Source organism: Oncorhynchus mykiss, chromosome 2 (genome assembly GCF_013265735.2).
Source record: "Oncorhynchus mykiss isolate Arlee chromosome 2, USDA_OmykA_1.1, whole genome shotgun sequence".
Lineage (NCBI taxonomy): Eukaryota > Metazoa > Chordata > Actinopteri > Salmoniformes > Salmonidae > Oncorhynchus > Oncorhynchus mykiss.
The window spans coordinates 31,515,348-31,532,275 of NC_048566.1; the positions used below are offsets into that span (position 1 = coordinate 31,515,348).

General features: G+C 45.2%; 1 pseudogene; it reads right to left on the reverse strand.

The window, feature by feature from the left end:
• The window catches only part of LOC118936732, a 92,261-nt pseudogene that overhangs the window by 40,454 nt on the left and 34,879 nt on the right, over positions 1–16,928 (reverse strand).

Sequence of the window (16,928 nt, forward strand, 5' to 3'; positions counted from 1 at the left end):
TTAACATTTATCTTGGCTCTTTAGAAGTGAAAGAATGAATTGTTTCTGGCGTAAGGTAGCCTACAGGGCTAGTTTTGATATCACAGCTGGGAGTTTGAGGACTTCGCTTTGTGTGATTATACAAAGGGTTGTGTGTGAAAGCGAGTGTGTGTTTCAAACTCATTCAAGCTGTCCTCACTAGTCGAAGCACATGTTTTACACCGGGCGGATTGACCGGCTGGCCCTGTTGCTGAGTTCACTTGTTTTAAAAAGGCACGCACGCAGATGCTCGGTCTCGCACACACAAACACACACACACACACACACACATTCAAATGCCGTCGGTCTCTCATTCTCTTACACAAAACAACAGGCAAAGGTCCAAACCTGCAACACATCCACACAGACATACATCCACACAGACATACATCCACACAGGCATACATCCACACAGACACACAGTGTCAACAACATAGTGAAGTACAGAGCAGCAGTTTTTACACACAGACATACTAAAGTGCTTAGTGAGCATACTCGGACGATGCTCTGTCATTGGTCATTGGGATAGTGTGTGTCAGTGGACAGTATTTAGTCTCTCTCCATACGGTTTCCATATTTAGACTGAGACCTCTAATCACACAGGACTTTTCTCTAGTCATTTTAGCACACACACTCCCCTGGCCTGTCATTAACAGCTCACACTCACCTTCCAGGCTGCACGTGCACACACACACACACACACACACACGTAAACCCATGAATACAGGATACACACGCTCTCTGTCCAGAAACTAAATACCACTGGTCCATTCGGTGATCCCTTGTCTTGACTATCTTTTTGTTCTGTCTTCCCAAAGAGACACAAGACCTGATTAGCAAGTCAATGCTTGTAACACAATAGTGGACATCTAACAAGACAACTAAAATGTGCTTATGTTCCTTTATATAGTGTTAAATCCCCCCACTAATCAGAAAACGCATCAGCTTTTTATAATCCCTCAACTTGAAAGCTAGTTATTCACCCTAGTGAGATACCTGGATGTGTGTGTGTGTGTGTGTGTGTGTGTGTGTGTGTGTGTGTGTGTGTGTGTGTGTGTGTGTGTGTACTTGCTCAATCACTCATGCATTGTCTATCTGTTTGTGTGCGAGACAAAAACAAGGACATCAAATCTAAGCCAGACACAACATTGCAGATCCTGGCTACAAATTAGCATCAAACAGAGAGAGACACTGGAAAACACAAACCCAAACACACACAAACGCCACTCCCAGACCAGAGGTTAGACAAGGTAAGGGACGATCAGTTTGGGGTACACCGCAGTATTTCTCAACTATGGTTTTCAGGAGAGCCCATGGCTGCATGTTTGTGTTCTATCCTAGCACAAACGCATCTCATTTAACTAACCAATGGCTTCAGGATTAACCAAGTGGCTGAAGCAGATAAGCTGGGCTAGAACAAAATGAATGTCCAACCTCTGGCATTCTTGAAGACCATTGAGAAACATCTGTATAGGATGAGAGGCTCTCCCTCTCCAACACGGCATCATAACAGACTTCATACAATCTAAACGGTGTCACTTGAATAAGGTTCTCTCTCTCCCTCCCTTCCCTCCTCTACTGTGTGGTGGTTTGGTTTACGTAAGTCCATATGACTTATCCCCTCCACTTAGCACTGCGATCACGTTTCCTGAAAGTGGACTCTGCTGACATGTTTCTGACCCCTGAAATGGGGAGTGAGTGTGTGTGTGTGTGTGTGTGTGTGTGTGTGTGTGTGTGTGTGTGTGTGTGTGTGTGTGTGTGTGTGTGTGTGTGCTGGTTGGGCTCCACTGGGGCACATTAGCAAGGCTCTGACATGTGCAGAACTCTGTGGCTGGATTAATATTTAAATAAATCTATCAATATATCCATGTTGTGTGGAAGTCTCTGTGGAAATATATATCAAACATATATATGAATGACATAAAACAGAAATAGGCATTTACAGTCGCCTTGGGAGAAAGGGGGAGGCTAATTCAGGGAAACACTAGGATGCCAATAGTAGAGAGCGAAAGGAAGGGAAGGGGCATGGGAGGGAGGGAGTGTGTGTGTGTGTGTGTGTGTGTGTGTGTGTGTGTGTGTGTGTGTGTGTGTGTGTGTGTGTGTGTGTGTGTGTGTGTGTGTGTGTGAGAGAGAGAGACAGAGAGAGAGAGATGAAAGTTAGTAAAATACCCCCTCAAATATTCACAGTCCACACACACAAACCTCCCAAGGGGTCACAGAGGAAGCCATACATTTGAAGCAGTCCAGACCAGTGACCCGAGTAACCAGTCTACCTTTGGCAGACACACACGCACAAACATATACACACACACACTAACACAAGCCAGCCATTAGATGGAAATTAGGGCCTTGGTCCTGGTCCTGTAGCTGGATTACAAACACTACTAGAAGCATGATGCTACAAATGCTAATGAAATGTCAATGTAAGAAATGCTAATGCTACCATGATGCTAACGAGGCTAATGATCACCATCAGTAAAATGACTTACCATTTCCCTCCTCCCTTTCTAATGCTAATCCCGAGGAACGCCACAGTGAGGGCATTGTCCTGCTACCTCTCCCCTCCCAACACACACATATAACCATGCATCACACACACTGAAATTTATACGCATGCTCACAGACCTCGGCCATGTCTCGACATCCCTCAAACACAGCCCTATTTGAACGTTTGCTTTTCTCTCAATGGTCTTCTTTGAACAGGCCACGCTGAGTAAATAGAAGAAAAAAAGAAAATGAAGGAGAGAAAAAAACGAGGGGAACTCTGGGAATTTACTGCAACAAGATAAATATCCTAGCCGTGGCGTCGCGACACACACACGCCTTCTCCCACTGATTACAGAGTAAATATCTGTAATCTTATAAAAACGGGCATTGTCTGAGGGCGGAAGCGGCAGACACACTGCAAAGAGAGCGCAGCGGCAGGACATGTTGACTTTGGAGAAAGCGCTATTGGAGAAGTGATCAGTCACACACAAGTATGCACCCACACATATATACACAAGCAAACATACGCACAGATGCATGTACAAAAATGCACAGGCACATACTGCACTGTACAAACATTATGCAGAACCTTTTCCAGAATATGATTATGTGCAAGTCCACACACACTCCCACACGTTGCGATAGCAGTTCAGTCTATATCTTCAACAAATATGATTCAGATTATCACTCATGAATAAATGCTATGTAGTACATTTCCACCATTGGCCATAAGCCTGTTGGAATGCTGTGTGTGTGTGTGTGTCTGGGCTCATGAAACAGACACACCCATTCATTTCATGCACTGGGGCCAAAGAAGATAAATCAGTAGAATTATCAACATGCAGTGTCGCGTGAACCAGGCTGCTGCAGCCAACGTACTTAGCGGTCTTTACAGACCACAGGGTTAGACTAGCCTTTATACACACACACACACACGCACCTGCAACAAGTGACCAGCATCCAAAATCATAACCATAAACATACATGTTAAGCAACGGAATTGTCTCATATGAGCAAAACACTTCAGTCAGTACAGGACAGTAATAGTGAGTTCCTCTGTCCCTGTAGATAAAGCCCCAGGCAGGGTTTGTTGCTGTTTCTTTGTCCTCTGCCACTGTCTATCTCCCTGCTGTCTACAACAGGTCTCCCCAAGCTGGCAGCCAGAGACAGATAGGGACTGTGTGTGTGTGTGTGTGTGTGTGTGTGTGTGTGTGTGTGTGTGTGTGTGTATATATATATATATATATATCACAAGAGAAGAGATGGAGAATGCTGCCAGCCACTGGCACCGTGTGTGTATGTGTGTGTGTGTGTGTGTGTGTGTCTACCAGGAGAGAGGAAGGTGGTGTGGGTTCACCTACGGTACAGAAGCACTTCACTTTCATGACATCACTCACAATCCCTTGTGTTCCCTTAGGAAGTCAGAGAGGACTGTCGTGATGGAGCTAACAGGTACACAGGTGAATGAGGTAAGTCAGTGAGGACTGTCGTGATGGAGCTAACAGGTACACAGGTGAATGAGGTAAGTCAGAGAGGACTGTCGTGATGGAGCTAACAGGTACACAGGTGAATGAGGTAAGTCAGAGAGGACTGTCGTGATGGAGCTAACAGGTACACAGGTGAATGAGGTAAGTCAGTGAGGACTGTCGTGATGGAGCTAACAGGTACACAGGTGAATGAGGTAAGTCAACGAGGTAAATGATGTACAGCTTTAACACAAGAGGTCTGTTGATACATATGTACATGGACTCATTTGGTAAATCATCTCTGTGTGCAAAATTCAGAAAAACACTATACACACACAGTTCAAATGTTTGATTACGCACGCAGACACACATACACGCATACATACACAATCTACTGAAGGCTATCCAGCAGTATATATTTTCAGAATCACAGTCATTGACCCGTTTCCAAAGCATCTCTGGTCCTGCCATTGAATTCCCGGAATCAAGAGGAGAGGGCCGTGACACGGAAAGCTGAGTGCTAGCTGAGCGAGAGAAAACACTGCTAGTGCCAACACTGGTGTGTGTGTGTGTGTGTGAGGTTTATACACTTCTACTTCAATGTCACACTTCAGTGTTAATATGACTAAAATATAACACTTACAATATGATAACAAAAATATATAATATAATATAAACAGTGTATAGTGAGAGTGAGCGAAGTATGACTGGAGGACAAGGGCCTCCTGGAGATCAGGGGGTTTAGTGGTGCCTGGAGCCCAGCTCTGTGGGACAGACATCAGGGTGAGACATCCCCAAAAGACCCCCAATAATGAGCCTCTGTGGGCCTGGGGATAATGAGCACCTGTGATGGAGGCGAGGGTGTGTGTGTATGCTCGTCTGTCCGTCCGTGCGTGCTTGCCGATGTACAGGAGTGTGTGTGAGTGCTTCTCACTTTAATTACACCGTGTATATAATCCCGTTAGCTGGTGGCTAACCTCTGAGAGGCTAATAACAAAGGACCAGTGGGAGAAGGCATGCTCCATTACAGTGTGGAATCCCCTCTCCACTCAGGCCGCTAAGAGCCACTCAGCAGACACAATGAGATTAGGGTTCTAAATCTGTGGAACACAGAGGAACACTGGGACTGTGGCATGTGCTAAACCCTCCCTCGCTGAGAGGAGAAATGACATTCTTTAGCCGGAGAGGAAAAACTAACTTGGGGATAATGACATAGATGTAGAGTTGACAGAATGGAGTGGGAAAATGGCCCGGTTTAGTTTAAGTGCAGGGAAAATCGAAAGCATAGAATGTACTGGAGAAATGATAGCCGTTGAGTGTAGGGAACCTGGATTAATTCAATTTTGTCATTATAGCACATGGAAATGACTCTGGTTTAATGGCATGCTGTAGAACTAGACTGTATAGAATAGACTGGAAATGACACATTCCTTGATTAATAAAGCCCAGGGGGAAAGACAATGGGCTAATCTCTATTGGACTAATCTCTACGATACTTAATGGACCAGCCAATATGGCGAGCTAATTGAATGGCTGCTGTGTTCTTAGCAACAGTGTAGAATGAGAGAATGTGATGTGGTAAGCAATAAGGGACTGAACATTCTAAAATATCCAGATAGCCCCGAGAAAGATATTCAACTGGCTATCCTACTATGTAATTCTGTATGGTGATGTCCATCTATGTTCTAACAGGTGTTGCATAGTCACATGCAATGGCACAAAGAAACAGATTCTAAATGAAAACAACAGAACTGGATTGACTGACACTTCCCTGATTTCATCTCATGTGGTCATGAAGGAAAGGAGATGAGAGGAAGACAGGAATATTTCTCTGTCTCAGTTTCTTTTAGTCTCCCTCTCTCCCTCCCCCCTCGCTCGCTCTCTCCTCACCAGTAATAGACCCAGACATATTTGTGATAAAAGTCCACCACACCCAGGGGAGTCCCACAGACAGAAGCATTACAAGTAGGTACAGTACTGTACACCCCATACCTCCTCTAACCCCCATCTCTATCTGCCTTTGGGCAAACACCTGGGCCTTCTCCATAGGAACAGAGACGATGGTGAGTGTGTGAGGGGATTGTGCAGACTGGCAGAGATGGGCTTTGCTGTGGCTCCTCTCAGGGATTTGACATTCTTAGATAAAGCACCCCAGTCCCACGCCCTCTCCTCTCTCCCTCCTGCTGTGTATGGCCTGAGGGGGCAGGAGACGACACACACACACACACACACACACACCCCCACCCACCCATAATCAGTGTCCCAAATGACACCCTATTGTTTAGTGCACTAAATAGGGAATAGGGTGTTTAGTGCACTAAATAGGGAAAAGGGTGTTTAGTGCACTAAATAGGAAATAGGGTGTTTGGTGCACTAAATAGGGAATTGGGTATTTAGTGCACTAAATAGGGAATAGGGTGTTTAGTGCACTAAATAGGGAATAGGGTGCCATTTAGGAGATACCCTAGTCTGTGTGGCATCCATTATTTTACATCCTAGATATTTCTCTGAGTATTTGGTCACAGACACCACTTATGATAATAAACACTGCCTACTCTAGATTGGGTGTAAGCAAACATTTTGTGCCGCAATCTACCAAAGCCTTTTCCATGACGACATTCTTCTGACCCAACAGGTACTGCCAGAGCCTGATCTCTGTCTGGCCGATCTCTGACTAGCCGATCTCTGTCTGGCCTCTGCTCCATACAGAGGTGTGGGTCTCCAAGACCATTGATATTTCCATCTCATTATATACTTTTTTTAAAATATTGATTTAAATACTATATCAATGAATTGTACACAGAAAAAAGGTATTTATTTATGGGCCTTGCAATGAAAATGTTAAATCCTACAGGAGTCCCCGGATATGCCCATCTTCATACATTTTTACGAGAAGACCATAAGAATGATCTCCCAACAGTAACAAGACTATCTCCACACAACACTGGTTTCAATATGACATCACATTTATAAAGACAGGCTTTTCCAGAGGCTTGACTGTGTCACACACACTCCTCTATATCAGTCACTATCTGTCCCCCACTCTTATACACACACATGCCTATATGTCAGTCAGCTATATGAAAGACAGTCATTCATTGACATGGTAGACATTCATAGAGGAGGGCCCCAGTGACTCCTAAATGTGCATGAGGGGTAGACTGTCTGTTCATTTATCGTGTGTGTGTGTGTGTGTGTGTGTGTGTGTGTGTGTGTGTGTGTTTGAAGGCCAGTTTGAAAGGCAGTCTCTCAGGTGCGGTCTGTGTTTGCATAGCAGATGAAAGGTCAGGGGGACCTGAGGGAGTTCCTCTGTTTCTCCTTTTTTTTTCTGACCCCGGGGTATTTTACTGAGGAAACACACATTTACACATCTCAATGGACACGCACGCAAACACATACACATAGTGCTCAGAGAGAGCCCCAGTCATTTATTGCGAGGGCCTCACGTACACAGTGGGATCTGTGTTTAGTCGTGTTTAGCCATGTTTAGCCGTGTTTAGCGCTCCATTTGGGGACAGATAAATCAGCCGTTGTCTGAGAGAAGCCTCCATTACTGGAACGAGAGGCCCCCAAGCGGTCTGTCAGTCAAAACTAAAGCGTCCCACCTCCTGCTTTTGAATGGCTAATTACAGAGACTCCGCTCAACTCAAACTCAGCTCCCAGACAGCTAGCGCCGCTGCCCGCTAGGATAGCACACTAACGCTAACACGGTAGCCATTTTACCTGAGATAAACAGCAAATATTTTTTTTAAACGGCTTGCCGGGCATTCCCCCTCACTCAGCCCACCCTCCTTCCCCTCTGCATCCCCCCCACCCAGAAATGTCTTTCCCGGTCCCGAGTGACAGCAGTGTGCTTTCGCTCAGAGATCAACAGCAGAGGAGAAAAACAGGAATGCTAAGGCTAGGCTAAGATAGCCCCCTGGCTAACCTCTCCATACCTGACACAGATTAATCAAACAGAGAGTTAAAGGGTGAGCCAGGCTGAACTATAAACTGTGGGGCCAGGATGAGTAATGTTTTTTTAAGTAGTGAGAATAAAAAGTGGAGGAAACAGACACCTCTGGCCAGCTCACATACACATTATAGAGCAGGCCGCATCTGGCCTTCATGAATAAAATATAGGAGGAAGAGATGAAGAAATAATGAACAAAGGAAATATTATCCCCCTCTATATGAATGTACACTAGACCAGAAAAATCACACAGGCCTCTCACAGTATCTCTGTTCTCTCGATGACAAACAACATGCACAAACATTAATGAGGGGAAGTCCCCTAACCGACAGCCCAGCCTGGCCACAGATAAGATGCATAATATTTACCAATCTGACATTTGATGATGCTGCACTTAATTCATCCAAAGTACACATGTACCTCATCTACCACTTGCTGAGTCTCTGGGTCCACAGACTACTTTCTTGGTTTCCATAATATTAGGCAAATTTGTCATTTGAGTGTACTATCCCTGACTCAGCACAATAAGACACGTACTGTAGCTAAAAACAACTTTTAACCCCACCATCCTTTACAAACACATTTGGCATGTCAAATGATGAAGACTCTTGACTGACAACCCTTGAGTAATAACCCCTAACTAAAGCGCTGAGTTCGTGAGAACCACCATAGCTCACAGACCTTCAGAAGGGCCATATACCCACCCAGAGATATGAATAATTCATTTGACGCGTGCATCACTCTTCCCAGTAGACCGTGGATAGCGTCCATTATGTGGTGCGTGTATACATTACAGCACGTATAAAGTGTCAGAAGCTTCCGGAATCAACGGTGGGTGGCAGGCGCTGGCGGGAAGCGGAGGCAGGAAGGGATGGACTGACTGACACCGGAGCACATTAGACAGACTAGAGAGTAATACTGTATAGAGAAAATCACTCAGGGCTCTAGTAATGCTAGGGGACAGGCAGCAGCGCTGGGACAGCATCAACTAGCATTAGCGGCATAAAGAGACACTGATATATTAATAGCATTAGCTGGCACTGGGACATGCAGTGCATTTAGACTGATATCTGCCAAGAACAGTATTGTCAAAACGGTATACTTTAGAAACAAAAATGTAATTTTAATATTCTATTATCTGAACAGATGTTAGTATTCGAATACTTGCAAGAGTATTCATGTAGATGGAATTGAAATTATGGAATTAAGTTAGTTAAATGAGAAGGACCAATCTGCATATAGTTGTTGTAGATAAGGAGAGAAAGCACAGCAACATTTCCTCAATGAATCTAGGTAGCGAGCTACCTACTGTAGCTGGCTAACATAGCTGGCTAACATAGCTGGCATCTTTACGTCAATTTGATGCAGTATGGCATCTATAAGTTTATCTAATTAGCTTGAGCCTGTATGGCTTCCCTCGCTCTTCCTCTCTCTCGCTCCGGTGTCAAACTCACCGGGAAGAACCTCTCCTCCCAAGACCTAGCAGCTGCGCAGCAAGCAGGTTATCAAGTTTAATAAAAAACATTTTAAACACATGCATTTCGACTATCCGAATATCACCCCTAAAAACGTTCATGTTATTATTTGAATAGTGAAAGTATTTAAAAGTACCCATCCCTAATCATAGTAACCAAAATGTAGCCTATTAATAGCTGGATATAGAGACCTAAAGGGCCTGCATGACCCCCAATGAATTGAAAAACTACACCATGTCCGGGCCAGTAGAAATTCAGTTTGGGACAGTAGATTTTTGGCCAACTAGGCCAGTGAGAAAAAAAAGGGAATGATGGACCCTTCGCCAGCAACAAAACTGATCCCAGTTTGTAAGGTAAGTGTCCCTTTAAAACTGTACCAGTTTTGAACCTTGTGGTGATGGTATGAGTACACCTCGTATTGGACCTTATGGGGAGTGCATCTACAGTGTGAGCTCTGTATGGTTCTACTCAGATAGGAGTAATGGTTAAGTACTGAATCATTAAATATCTAATGATGTCATGATGTCACCCACTCCCAGAGCCGTAAGAGAGCTAATGAACAGCGTTAAAGAGTGCCTCACCAAACGAGCCCCTACTGTAAACAGTGACGGCAAGGGACCATCACTTTTCAACGTCAGACAGTCTACACCACTCAAAATTCACACGCGCACTCACAAACGCGCGCTCACACACACACACACACACACACACACACACACACACACACACACACACACACACACACACACACACACACACACACACACACACACACACACACACACACTAATACAGTAATCCACACACAGTTGGAACTCATCAGTCGACACACACATCATCACACACTCACAATGGGAACTTCAAATCAAGGCAAACAGACACACACACACACACACTATAATGACACCACAAACACACTGACCCACACTTCCAACCATACAGAAGTTTGTAAATGAGGTTTCTTTGTTTAATCATAATTTAAAAAGGAAGGCTCCAGCAACAATCACCCTGACCTCAGAACCTGAGAAAAATACTGAGAGAATGTACACACACACACACACACACACACACACACACAGCAAGAAAGAGACACAAATGCTCCCACATTCTTATTACAGCCCGTCTACCGAGTTAGTAAATAATGTCTAATCGGGTGATAAGGCGCCCTTAGACGACAGAGATAGATGGGTGTGTATGTGTGTCTGTACGCATGTATACACTACCGGTCAAAAGTTTTAGAACACCTACTCATTCAAGGGTTTTTCTTTATTTTAATATTTTCTACATTGTAGAATAACAGTGAAGACATCAAACCTATGAAATTACACATATGGAATCACGTAGTAACCAAAAAAGTGATTCTTCAAATAGCCACCCTTTGCCTTGATGACAGCTTTGCACACCCTTGGCATTCTCTCAACCAGCTTCACCTGGAATACTTTTCCAACAGTCTTGAAGGAGATCCCACATATGCTCAGCACTTGTTGGCTGCTTTTCCTTCACTCTGCGGTCCGACTCAACCCAAATCATCTCAATTTGGTTGAAGTCGAGGGATTGTGGAGGCCAGGTCATCTGATGCAGTGCTCCATCACTCTCCTTCTTGGTAAAATAGCCATTACACAGCCTGGAGGTGTGTTGGGTCATTGTCCTGTTGAAAAACAAAAAATAGTCCCACTAAGCGCAAACCAGATGGGATGGCATGTCGCTGCAGAGTGCTGTGGAACCCATGCTGGCTAAGTGCATCTTGAATTCTAAATAAATCACAGACAGTGTCACCAGCAAAGCACCCCCACACCATAACACCTCCTCCTCCATGCTTTACGGTGGGAAATACACAAGCGGAGATCATCCGTTCACCCGTACCACGTCTCACAAAGACACAGCAGTTGGAACCAAAAATCTCCAATTTGGACTCCAGACCAAAGGACAAATTTCCACCGGTCTTATGTCCATTGCTCGTGTTTCTTGGCCCAAGCAAGTCTTCTTCTTATTGGTGTCCTTTAGTAGTGGTTTCTTTGCAGCAATTCGACCATGAAGGCCTGATTCACACAGTATCCTCTGAACAGTTGATGTTGAGATGTGTCTGTTACTTGAACTCTGTGAAGCATTTATTTGGGCTGCAAATTCTGAGGTTGGTTACTCAACTGAACTTATCAACTGCAGCAGAGGTAACTCTGGGTCTTCCATTCCTGTGACGGTCCTCATGAGAGCCAGTTTCATCATAGTACTTGAAGGTTTTTGCGACTGTACTTGAAGAAACTTTCAAAGTTCTTGAAATTTTCCGTATTGACTGACCTTAAAGTAATGATGATCTGTCGTTTCACTTTGCTTATATGAGCTGTTCTTGCAATAATATGCACTTGGTCTTTTACCAGATAGGGCTATCGTCTGTATACCCCGCCCCCTACCTTGTCACAACAGAACTGATTGGCTCAAACGCATTAAAAAGGAAAGAAATTCCACAAATTAACTTTTAAGAAGGCACACCTGTTAATTGAAATGCATTCCAGGTGACTACCTCATGAAGCTGGTTGAGAGAATGCAAAGAGTGTGCAAAGCTGTCATCAAGGCAAAGGGTGGCTATTTGAAGAATATCAAATATATTTGGATTTGTTTAACACTTTTTTGGTTACTACATGATTCCATGTGTTATTATTATAGTTTTGATGTCTTCACTAGTATTCTACAATGTAGAAAATAGTTAAAAACAAAGAAAAACCCTTGAATGAGTAGGTGTTCTAAAACTTTTGACCAGTAGTGTATGTCTTTGTGTTTATGTGCTTACAGTATATGTGTATGTGCACCTGCATAAGCATGGGTGTGTATGTTTGTGTATTCCTGTCTGTGTGTGTGGTCATGGCATTGTGTGTGTGTGTATTCCTGTCTGTGTGTGTGGTCATGGCATTGTGTGTGTGTGTATTCCTGTGTGTGTGTGGTTATGGAAGTTTGTTTGTCTGCTATAAGTATACCATAGGGTGGGAGCTAGCTCCTTAGTAGCAGCAGGAAGTGCATAAATCAGCAGTGTAGGCCCATCACTCTGTAAATCAACACTAGTGCACTCATTACTCTCTGTGTGTGTGTGTGTGTGTGTGTGTGTGTGTGTGTGTGTGTGTGTGTAAATCACCATACGGTGTGAGGTAGGGGAAAATCAACACCTCCAAAAAAAAAAGAGAGGGAAGAAGGGAGGGGAGAGACTCTCCTTTCATCATGTTTCTAAATGCTATGTGCATGCCTGAGAGTGTCCTGGTCTACTGTGTGTGTGTCTGACCTGGCGGTAGGTGCCCTCCATCAGAGTGTCTAGGTTCTTTAGGGGGGCGGGGGTCTTGTCTTTGAAGCGGGTCAGGAGACGGCGTTGGGTGGCTCTGGACCGCCCGCTCTGACAGGAGGTCCTGGTACTTCTCTGCACTCACACGCAGCTACACGCACGCACGCACACACACACACACACCACACACACAAAGAATGTTTTTCTAACACTGCAGGTAAAAGCTGTACCTACAAACACAACACATGAATGTACAGTGTGGACTCTAGTGGTGGGATGTCAGGCAGAGATATGGTATGGGTTCCCTACCACACACATTCTGTCTCTGAGGTTCTCAGGGGCCAGTATAGTGGGGTCTCCATCGGTGAAATGTCAGGCAGAGATATGGGATGGGTTCCCTACCACACACACTCTGTCTCTGAGATTCTCAGGGGCCAGTATAGTGGGGTCTCCATCGGTGAAATGTCAGGCAGAGATATGGTATGGGTTCCCTACCACACACACTCTGTCTCTGAGGTTCTCAGGGGCCAGTATAGTGGGGTCTCCATCGGTGGGATGTCAGACAGAGATATGGCAGCTTATCTCTCCTCAGGACGCCAGCCAAGTTGAACAGAGCACATCACATTGTTCTTTATCTGCCCACAGAGCAGCACACACACACACACACACACACACAATCTTCATGCATCTAATCTGGAACAGGGGTCCTGTGCAGTAGGAGACGCCATGCCCAGGTCCAGATAATGACTGATAGTCAGAGCTGCTTCCCAGGGCTGAGACCTGCTCACCAACAGCAGGTAGACTAGATTCCCACACACACTATCAACAGCATCAATACATACCACTCACTCTCCATTCCAGGGCAAATACATGCCACTCACTTTCGTGCAGTTGACACTATCGAAGACAAGCAGACTTAAAACTTAACCACTATTCTCACAGAACACCACTCTCCCACTATCCCTGGGTGTACAGGGAACCAGTGGAGAACAGGTCATGTAGATGTCTATGGTACAGACCAGGTTCTGGGGTGACTCAGGTAGATCTCTATGGTCTGTTACCTGGGAAGACCTCGCTGAGGTAGACGGGCGGTTTGTTGGTATCCACGGTGATCTTGTACTTGCCGTTCTTGGAGGGGGCAGAGGGGCAGCAGACTAGACGGAGGGGCAGGGAGAACTTACACTGGGCCACCCTCGGGATGCCTGAGGGTGAATGTGAGGAGGTTTTGTGAAACGTGCAGCTCCTTAAAAATTGGAGAGACAAATCTTTGAATGAGTCAATGTGCTCTATCACGGGTGCGTGTGTGGTTAAGACATGGCTCTGATGGAGCGGTTGCGTGTGTGGTTAAGACATGGCTCTGATGGAGCGGTTGCGTGTGTGGTTAAGACATGGCTCTGATGGAGCGGGTGCGTGTGTGGTTAAGACATGGCTTTGATGGAGCGGTTGCGTGTGTGGTTAAGACATGGCTCTGATGGAACGGGTGTGTGTGTGGTTAAGACATGGCTCTGATGGAGCGGTTGCGTGTGTGGTTAAGACATGGCTCTGATGGAACGGGTGTGTGTGTGGTTAAGACATGGCTCTGATGGAACGGGTGTGTGTGTGGTTAAGACATGGCTCTGATGGAACGGGTGTGTGTGTGGTTAAGACATGGCTCTGATGGAACGGGTGTGTGTGTGGTTAAGACATGGCTCTGATGGAACGGGTGTGTGTGTGGTTAAGACATGGCTCTGATGGAACGGGTGTGTGTGTGGTTAAGACATGGCTCTGATGGAACGGGTGTGTGTGTGGTTAAGACATGGCTCTGATGGAACGGGTGTGTGTGTGGTTAAGACATGGCTCTGATGGAACGGGTGCGTGTGTGGTTAAGACATGGCTCTGATGGAACGGTGAATTGAATTCTCAAGAATCCGCTCTAATAGCTCAGACACACCGGTAGGATTGTCAAACGTTTACCTGCCGACAGTACTTAGCACCTCTGAAGATAGTGTCGGCAGTCAATCTCGTTTGTGTTCACACGGCAAAGACCTTGAAGTCGTTAGCCAGAGCCTTGTTAAAATACTCCAAACCAGAAGGTGGCAGTAGCGTTGTTTGATAATGTATGTCTGTGTGTGTTGCTTATGGTTTCCAATGTTAGCTAGCTAGCTAGCTGTGTTAATGTTGCCATTTTTGTAGAACGCCCTTGTTAATACTAGCCAGATGGCCACAGCTAGATAACTACCTAGCAATTCACTCTCCAAAATCCCATACTACCAGTGCCAGCCCATAGCCAAATGCTTAGCTAACGTTAGCATATTGCTAGCTAGCACAATATAGCTAGCTAGCCTAGGACACTGCAGTAACTGTGCAGCTAACACAGGCAACTGTTTCATGGAAACTAATCCATTGTGATTTAATTCTAATGTCAATACTATCTACAGTGGTTTGCATTGTGTCTGTGCACTTACCTAGCTGCCATGCCATAGCCTACATTGCATATGAAGTGTGACTGGCTCATGACATTTAACCATGGATGTAGGGAGAAAATGCCCTTTTTTTCATTTTTCTTGTCACTCCTGTTGGCTGTGATAAGTACCTATTGGCAGTCTATTGGAAATGAGATCGTCTGCGTTTCATGCTTAGGAAATGTTCGCTTCAAAATATCCCCAAAGGCAAATTACATCTGATAGAAAATCCCCTTAAAAACACTTTTCCTTCAGACATTTCCTCTTAAACCCCATCACATTCAATAACATGATTGAGATAATTTCATGCATATTCACTACACTGAAGCCAATCTGTGAGTGAGACTCAACACAAACATCTCACATAACCGAGTTGTGGATGTTTTTGGAGGATCTCTGGTTAAGGGAACTCCTAAAACAGCACTGGGGAGCATTACAGGCCGTGGTGGCCAACCATAACTCTTCCAGAGTTGGCTGACGATGCTGAGCTGGCTAGAAGCCTGGCTGGAATAACAGAGAGAGACCGAGAGAGAGCAAGAGACTGCTCAGGGGGAAATTCCCTTTTTACTCTGTTTTCCATCCTTTCACAAGAGAGAAAAGAGAAATAGCGAAAAGTTTGGGAAAGGTGATAAAGAGAGAGAGAAAGAGAGATTAATAGAAAGACAGACGGAAAGGGAAGGAAAGAGAGAAAAGGCGTTCAAGCCGAGGCATAGTGCAGGAGTCGCTCGCTCTCGAGGAAGAGAGCTGAGAGAAAGAAGGAAGAGGAGAATGCGCAGGGTCTTTTCCAGGCCCATCACTGGCCAGTGAGAGTATAATCCTTCCCTGTTATGTCTGGCCAGGTAACCTAAGCCGTGTACTGTAGGGGCTTTACATCGCCCTGGCTCATGTAGCAGCAACCACTAACATATAGGTGCAAAATCACAGCCTTAGGGACTCAGAGTATAGACAAGGTGTTCTCCCTACTTCCCTCTCTTCAGTTATCCTTCCCTCACTTCTTTTTCCCCCTTTTCTTTACTCTGTCTCTCACTCTAACCTTCTCTTTCCCTCTTTTTTTTTGTCATTGTGTTTTTCTATAGAGTAACCTGTAGATGTGGCTTTTTAAAAGCATCTTTAAACTGTGCAAACTCATCTTGAGGCTACTGAAGGGTGTCGAATCGAGAGGACGTTTGACCACAGTCACACTGTTGGCCCATAGACTCTTAGAATATTAATGTGATGGTTAAACAATATTCAAATGCTTTCAATGGGCAACTAAACCCAATTGCTGCAGGATCAGCTAAACTAAATGTCCTGCCATCAATGAGGGGTGTGGTCGAAAGAAACGGGGGGGGGGGGGGGGGGGGGGGACTGAAGTTGAGGGAAAAAGCTGGAGGGAGAAAAGAAAGGAGTGAGAAGGAGGGAATGATAGCAAGAGAGAAGACTGAGACCAGAAAGAACTAGGGGAAACATTTTTCCCCTCTCAGGTTCCCAGCCGCCATTGACTAGTCGGCACTCTCTAAAGACAAACAGAGTGTGTGTGTGTGTGTGGTTAGGAAGAGGGGGACGTCCTGCCTGTAAATCTAAACTGGTCCCACCTCTTCACACACCGTATCCCAGACACCCCGTGTATTCTCAGGCTGCCACGGCAGAGTTACGACCCTCACTCGCCACAATGATTTACCTGCATGGGCTGTGTGTGTGTTTTATGTCTCACCTGAGTTGTCATTGTTGCCCTCTGTTGGCCAACTCATGGTCGACACACCTGACCTCACTATGGGGTCACTGGTAGATATGAGGCCTATGAGGGTTTCTGTAGTAGTTATGAGAGTGGGCTACTTTTCTACA